Raw genomic sequence first — 7,550 nt, 5'->3', positions numbered from 1 at the left:
CCCTGTCTTATATGACGACTTCTCCTCTTTCACACATGAAAACAGCATTCTTCGATGAGATAGTGAACTGAAAAAGACACTTAAGAAATCTTTGAGAAAACAAAGTGTTTAAATCATACTATTCTCTCGAGACTCATTTGACTGCTCATATCATAGACTTCACATTTCCGAACCAACTATAGCTTGCAAACTTTAGGATTTGTGGTACCTGACAATGACTGAATCCGACACTCAACTATATATATAGCACTTTCTGAAAAAATAATCCTTTAATCATTGGACAAACAATTCTCTAACCATTTTCGAATCAGATAAATAATGAGAAATTTAAGAAAAGAAGCGTAAAAATAGGTTTTATCTCAATGCGGACAGTTCAATCTGGGAGAAACAAAATTCTCTTAGCAGATTTGAACGTTAAGAAAGCGAAAGTCAGACTTTAGTATCATTAACCAAACAAATGGAAAGGGAAAAAGGATGAAATAATTAAACTAATAAATCTGTGCATTCGGATAAAGAAATTATTGGATTGGCAACTAAGTAATTGCGGATTTTAAATAACAATGAAAATCCATGATTTTTGCTTGAAAATATAATTTTATTCAATTAGGCACTGTCCGTTTTTGTCGATGACCTTTTGCCATCGTTTAGGCAGTGTCATAACTCCACGTTCGTAAAACTTCTGATTTTTGCCATCAAAAAAACTGAATTAACTGTGATTTGACATCATTAGCATCATTAAAAATTTTACTGTTGTAGGATTTTTGCGCACAACGAAATAAATTGTGGTTTGAAAGCGCAACGTCAGAGCTATACGACGAATGCGACAACACATCCCAACCCAAATCCAATAATTTTTCGCGAGTGACCAAAGATGTGTTGGGTTTTGCATTATCATGTGGAAAACAACAGCCTTACGATTTACCACTTCTGGTCACTTCGTTTGAATTGCATCGCTCAGTTTGGCGGGTTGTTGAATGTACGCGTTTGAATTGATCGTTTAGTTTTTTGGTAAAAGTTAAAAAAGCAGAATTACTTTAAAATCCCGCCAGACTGTTAGCATAATACTTTTTTTGGTGAATCTCTATTTTTCATGTCGCCTGGGCAGGTTCATCTTGCATCACTCACGATCTCTTCCTATTAATGTTGTTATAAACTATCCACATTTTATCGCCAATAATTAGTCTTTTCAGAAATGGATCAATTTCGCTGCTTTTCAGCTGCGAATCGCAGATACTAATGTGTTCGCCAAATGGATTTCCTTAAACTGGTGAAGGATCCATAGATCAAGTTTCTTGACATAACGAAGCTTTTTTAATATTTTTAGTGCATGTTTGCGATACATTGAACTCTGCAATATCACGTGTTGTGCTATGACGATCTGAATAGATAATGGCCTTGATATGGGTCTGGACGGTCAGATCGTTGAGCCTTTATCAATGAAAAATCACAAGAACGAAATCTGGCAAGCCAATTTTGACACTGCCTTTCTTTCAAGGATTCATTCTCATATACGGAACATAATTTCTTTTATGCTTGCGATGCGGTTCTTGCCTTTTCGAAAATAATACAATAAAATATGTCTGAAGTGCATGTCTTCTTCATCCATTTCTAAATTGACATAAAAACAAAAACTAAAAAACAAATCAATATCATTTTTTATTAAATGAAAGGTAAAAGTCCAAACAATAAAAAATATATCAGTTAGGTATTTTGAACACGTTAAAGAAACAATAGAGAGTGCAAAATCCATCTGTTTACGAAATCTTCAATCACTTAGTTGTCAACCCAATACTAAGCAATAACATAGCACCACCCGGAAATTGTAGGAGGCGTAGCATTATCATTACTTTTGGGGAAATAATCAGTATCATCTTCTCTCAGATATGGCATAGTTGAAGTATAAAATATGTGCATTTCTGAAATGAATTAAATATTCCAGCAATAAATAGGCCACTCAGTAATCAAACCCGGTATGCTAGAACCTCGCATGTTACCTCTACATCAATGGCACTCTAACGAAGTTTTATAATTCCACATGTATCATAGAAGATAATACGTATTTGCGGATAATTTCCTTGTGCAAAATATGGCAGAATAAAACTATAAAAGAGTAGCGTTTGCAAAACAAATTAAATCACCAAGTAGACAGACTCTACCACTCGGGAATCGAACCTAGCGGAATCTATTAATACCACTACATAAACAGTTTGGAAAATATATTCTTACTTCGCCATTAATTCAAAAGCATATCGGAAATCTTTTCGTCACAAATTATATAAGAGTTTAAACTAAAAGAAAATCTTTCCATTTGGAAATATAATATATTTTCCAATATTGAATGCTGCGCCGCCCGGGAATCGAACCCGGCGAACAAGAATGGGAATCTTGCGTGTTACCACTACACCAGCGGCGCTCGAGATCGCCAGCTTAATTTGCTCTAATAGAAGATGATAACAATCCAATTTCGGAAAACGTTTCTGTACAAAAGATGGCAGAATTATACTATAAAGACTCAGAATTTCCAGAATGAATTACAATTCACAGAAATAAAATACGCCTGGCGGAAATCAAACCCGTCGCAGAGGAACCGAAATCTTGAATTTTCCCTCTTTATTGATGGCATTCGTTATGTGACAAGCATAATGCAAAAATCATTGAAAATGCTTTTTAGTCGAGAAGTTTACAACTTGAGCTATCACATTTGGTGCCTAATTATTTGATGGTATTCATTAAGACAGGGATTTTTTAAATATATTTTTAATAAAATATTAAAATATATTTTTGAATAAAAATTTGTTTTCTTAATAACTTCGAAACATACCATTGCATAAAAAATGTAGTTATATATTTTTTTAAATAATCTTTTAGAGATACAAATTTTACTTCCAAGTAATTTTTCCTTCCGATTTTAAAATGAAAGAAAAATTTTAATATACTTATAATAAAATTTACTAATTTAGTAATTAATTTTTAAGGGCACAACCTTGTGAAAAAATGATAAAAATTGCTTTTGTATAAATGTTATGACCTATATAATACTAGCAAGTGTTTAAAAATAATTCAAAGATAAATTAATTAAAATTAAGACAATTTTATGGTCCATGAGGGTTTAGAAACATAGAGGTTCAAGTTTTTGCTTTTTTATATCCAGAATCGCCATTAATGAAATGTCGGTTGTACTAATACCCTAAAATATTATGTTGCAACTTTAAAAAATGAATTAGAACTGGAAATTGATTAAAATCAGTTCAATAGAATACTTGTACAAATCACTGATTTTTCCTCTGAAGAAAAATTAACAAGCCTCTTTTAATAAAACTAAAATATTTAAACCCTGCTGCATTATGTAACGTTTATTTGCATTAAAAATCAAGTTTTTGCCCTGTACTTCGGTAAAACAACATAGTTTTCATTGTTTAATAGTTGCGACAGACAAAATATTTGCCTATTTATATGAAATATTATCTTTCGGAAACACTGAGAAATGCGCGGTCAATTGGAAAAACAATCATATATATATATATATATATATGATTGTTATTTAATGCATAAATAATTAAAATTTTAAAAGTCAAATTCCAGTTTTCGAAATACCTGCATACATGTTTCCGATAAAAATAATATCGTCTGCAGATATTTTATTTATTTTCCGTCTGGAAGTATCTATTATTGTTTTAGAAATATGCATATTTTTTATTTTTATTTTTAGGAAAACATAGGCTAGAATTCTGATGAATGTTAAACATAACTTATAGTAATGAATAAAATACAAGATAAACTTGAAAATTATAAGCCACAAAAAGTATTGCATTATAAATGTAAGTATATTTTATTTAAAAAGTAACTTGAAACGTTCTTTTTACATTATTATAATTATATTTGTTAATAAAATTCTTATGTTTTCGCAGATATTCTTTTATTTAAATGATAATAGATTTTCTAAATTAAGACTTAATTTTCTAAATTAAACTAAAGCATTCATATGCATAATTACCGATATGAATTGACTGCAAAGGAAAATAAAATTTTATGTTATTTTTTGCATTATTTCCCTCAATTTTTGGTGAATTAATGGAAAATTATTTTTATACTTGGTTTCAAAGCTGTATGCTTTGTAAGAATCTAGAAACATCTATCTGAACGAATGGTAATAAAGTAATCAAAATGCAAAGTGAGGTTAATAGCTCCATTATTAATATAATTAACATTTCAAGACATTATTCATCTCCAGTAATGTCTGTGGGCTTTTTACTTTCTCATGTAAGAAATATGTAAGGAAAAAATTTCTATAATCGTCAAAACATTGAAATTCGAGGCGAATTTCCCAATTTTTAGGGATCTTTGCGTTCTAAAATTTACGTCGATCTGTCTGTGAACCCCATAATTCAAATACACTTGAACTAGACAAGTGAAAATTGCATTTGGCCTTTATACCACATTTCAAGATTTCTGTCATATATTGAATGAATTTCATTCAAGGGGAGTTTGCCTGTTCGTCTGTGCGGAAATAAGTTAGAAGAATAAACAAAAAGAATACAACTGGATGAGAAACAATTAGAACGCAGATCATCTAAAAGTAGATATATATATGATTTGAAACCAAATCTACTGAGAGGTTGATTATCTATGGATCTGAGCCTTCGCAAGCATGTAAAAGCTATTACCCAAACACGTTGTAAACATGCGAAATTTGGTATATGATTCTCAGAATATAGATCTAATTCTATTCGATATTTTGGTTTAATCAGTTCTGAAAAAGACGTCGGAAATACACACATATGAAAATTTTTTTGGTATTTATGTTTTAACCAAATGCCAGCGATCAATCGCCAAAAATATTTCCAAAGGTCGCATACTATAGGCTCTTCCGCAACTATCATCCGTCAAGAGCTTGCGGTTAATAATACATAAATTTAATAATACAAAATTTCGGGAAGACATTAATGAATACGCAAAAAAAAATTTCGGGAAGACACTCTCACAGATGTTTTATAAAGAGTGGTAAATTGATTGCCGAACTTCAGATTGAGCATTATCAAGGATACAAAATATACAAAACATGACTTTTTCAATCACCAAACACAACCTTATTTTGGGCAAGTCTTCGTTTTAAAAGCTTATATGTGAAACAGAAACAACTCCACGTGAGGTTCTGTTTTAATTCTTTCTCCTAAAAAAGGCAGAACGGATCAAAACAGAAGTGTTCAAAATCTAAACCTTTCCGCAAGATGATATTCTGTAAAACCTCGGTTAAAAAGTCATAATGGATAGGATGTTATTTTCTGCTCACAAATATCGTTAAACGTTATGTAAGTTTAAACTTTTTTATATGAATATTTTTCTCTTTTCCGAACTCATGTTCTTATTATCATCATAGAAATGTCGTTTTAAATTTATCCCACACTGCATTTTCAACATTTATAAAGTTCATTTATTAGTTGTGGATCTTATTTCTACCAAACAATCACAAGTAAAGTTTAAGTAAAATTTTTAGAATCTATTTTATTTTAATACAAACAGTTTTTGAAAAATCCCCCAGAACTTTTGTCTATTAGACTAATTTTATGCCGAATATTCTTTTCATTAGATTTTCTATTTAATCTTTAGAAATTTAGGAAAGAAGATTTTCTTTAAAATCAAATATAAAAACTATGAAAATTTCTATGAAACCAAATGGCGTATAAAGTATCTTTTATTTCCAAACAAATTTTACAAAATCATTTTATCAGTGAAAATAATTTCAAAACTCAAAACAGTAAGATAAATAAGAAATTCCATTTGTTGGGCTTGATAAGAAAACACATCTTCTTAGTAATGCATTGTGCAAAACATTTCTTTTTCGAGTTTAGTAACTCTTTCCGCATTTACATAAGTTCACATCCTAGCATGACATGCCCAGAATGAGTAAGAATTCATTAAAAAGATGATACATAATTAATAAATGCAACAGAAACTTTACAAACATTATTTTATATCAATAGCAAACAGCATACAAAAACAGAAATAGCATGAAATGTGGTAATCCAAAACTAATTCAAAAAATGTAGAAGAACCGATTGTTGATTCTTGTAAAATGATTAAATCAATATGAGCATGATAGATAATTATATAAAATACAATTGAATGCGTACATTAATAACCTTTATTATAATAATGTGAATTGTTATTTTTGGTTTTTATAATTGTATTGTGTATCATCATTATGCTTTTGATACAAGTAATCATTTTTATCATAGAGAATTAATGAAATCAACTATTATTCTTTTATAAGACTTATTTGAAAATAGACTAGCATCTCACTAAAAAGAATAAAAAATGCATATTTTGCACATTCAAATTATTAGATCGCTAGCGTTGATTTCCTCAATTGATAAAGAATTCGAAATGAATTCTACAGATATTTATATAAAGATCACAATTCTTTTCACTACGATATACAGAAAATTTGATAATTTTTACCATTCATTGAAATAAAATATATGAAGCTTATTTAAAATACTCAGATTTGAATTTAAAGGAATCAGCTTATGTTCCATATAATTGATATACAAAAGCAATATATTTTTATTCTTGTCATCATTGAGAAATACACCAAAATAAAAACAACTTCAACATATGTTTACCAATATGCTAGACTCCAGGAACAACACATGCATCAACATTTGCCATAAATTCCCGCCATTCTTCGGTATTCAATGCGAGCGCGTCAATTACTGCATTATCGATGATAATTGGGCGAAAAGTTCGTTTCCCCTCTTTCATCTGTCCTGTGAAACCGTTCTCTGTCTTTGTTTTGTTTGGAGCGCGCAGTTGTAGAAGGAAAAGACCACCTAAACAGAACAAAAGATGCTCGATATCTTGGGCAGCATCTTTCATCTCCGCTTAAGAAATTCACTAAAGCAATCTTGATCATAATTAGAAGCCTATTTCCCTTTCAGAATTCTCTACTCGTGTCTCTAGAGCCGAGGGATCTTTTCATTAATGATTGCACGAACTGATTGCAGCAGATTGTTTAGCAAATGTGATAAAAGATGTACGTTGATGATAAAAATATTCTCATATAATAATCTTATTTTCTTTTACGGTTAGTTTCGAGTGTATTTAAATGTTAAAGACAAATAACGCGTGCGATATATTTAATTTAACTCATCAGGAATTTATAAGCATAGAAATGTGTATAAATGTTGTAAAATTTGCTTAAAATAACGTAACAAAAAATAAAGGCAGTCTGAAATGTAAGTTCTTCTGATTATTTGAAGGAAAAGTTAATTTTCTCTACGCTAAATTATTAATTGAGGTAACAATATTTTAAATATATTAAAGATTCATTTTTCCTAATTTTTGAAAATTTCATTGTTTTTATATTCATAAAAGTGATTTTTTTTTAAAAGCTTTGCTACAGGCTTGTTTGTAGAAAAATATAAAATTAAGTATTAAAATGATTTTTTTTGTGGAATATGGATCTGTTAATGGCTCGTTACACTAGAAACTGAAATTACGCAAAAGCGAAACGACTAATGTGTATGGTTGGGTTTGTGATATTGCTACAA

General features: G+C 29.9%; 1 non-coding gene across 1 annotated transcript; it reads right to left on the bottom strand.

The window, feature by feature from the left end:
- Positions 1–2,342: 2,342 nt before the first annotated feature.
- Positions 2,343–2,413, bottom strand: Trnag-ccc (transfer RNA glycine (anticodon CCC)). The gene has a single exon. It is a non-coding gene; the product is annotated as a tRNA-Gly (tRNA).
- Between the last annotated feature and the right edge of the window lie 5,137 nt (positions 2,414–7,550).

Source organism: Argiope bruennichi, chromosome 5 (genome assembly GCF_947563725.1).
Source record: "Argiope bruennichi chromosome 5, qqArgBrue1.1, whole genome shotgun sequence".
In the NCBI taxonomy this organism is placed as follows: Eukaryota; Metazoa; Arthropoda; class Arachnida; order Araneae; family Araneidae; genus Argiope; species Argiope bruennichi.
The sequence above is the reverse complement of the archived record's forward strand: the minus strand, read 5'-3'. Positions and strand labels throughout refer to the sequence as shown.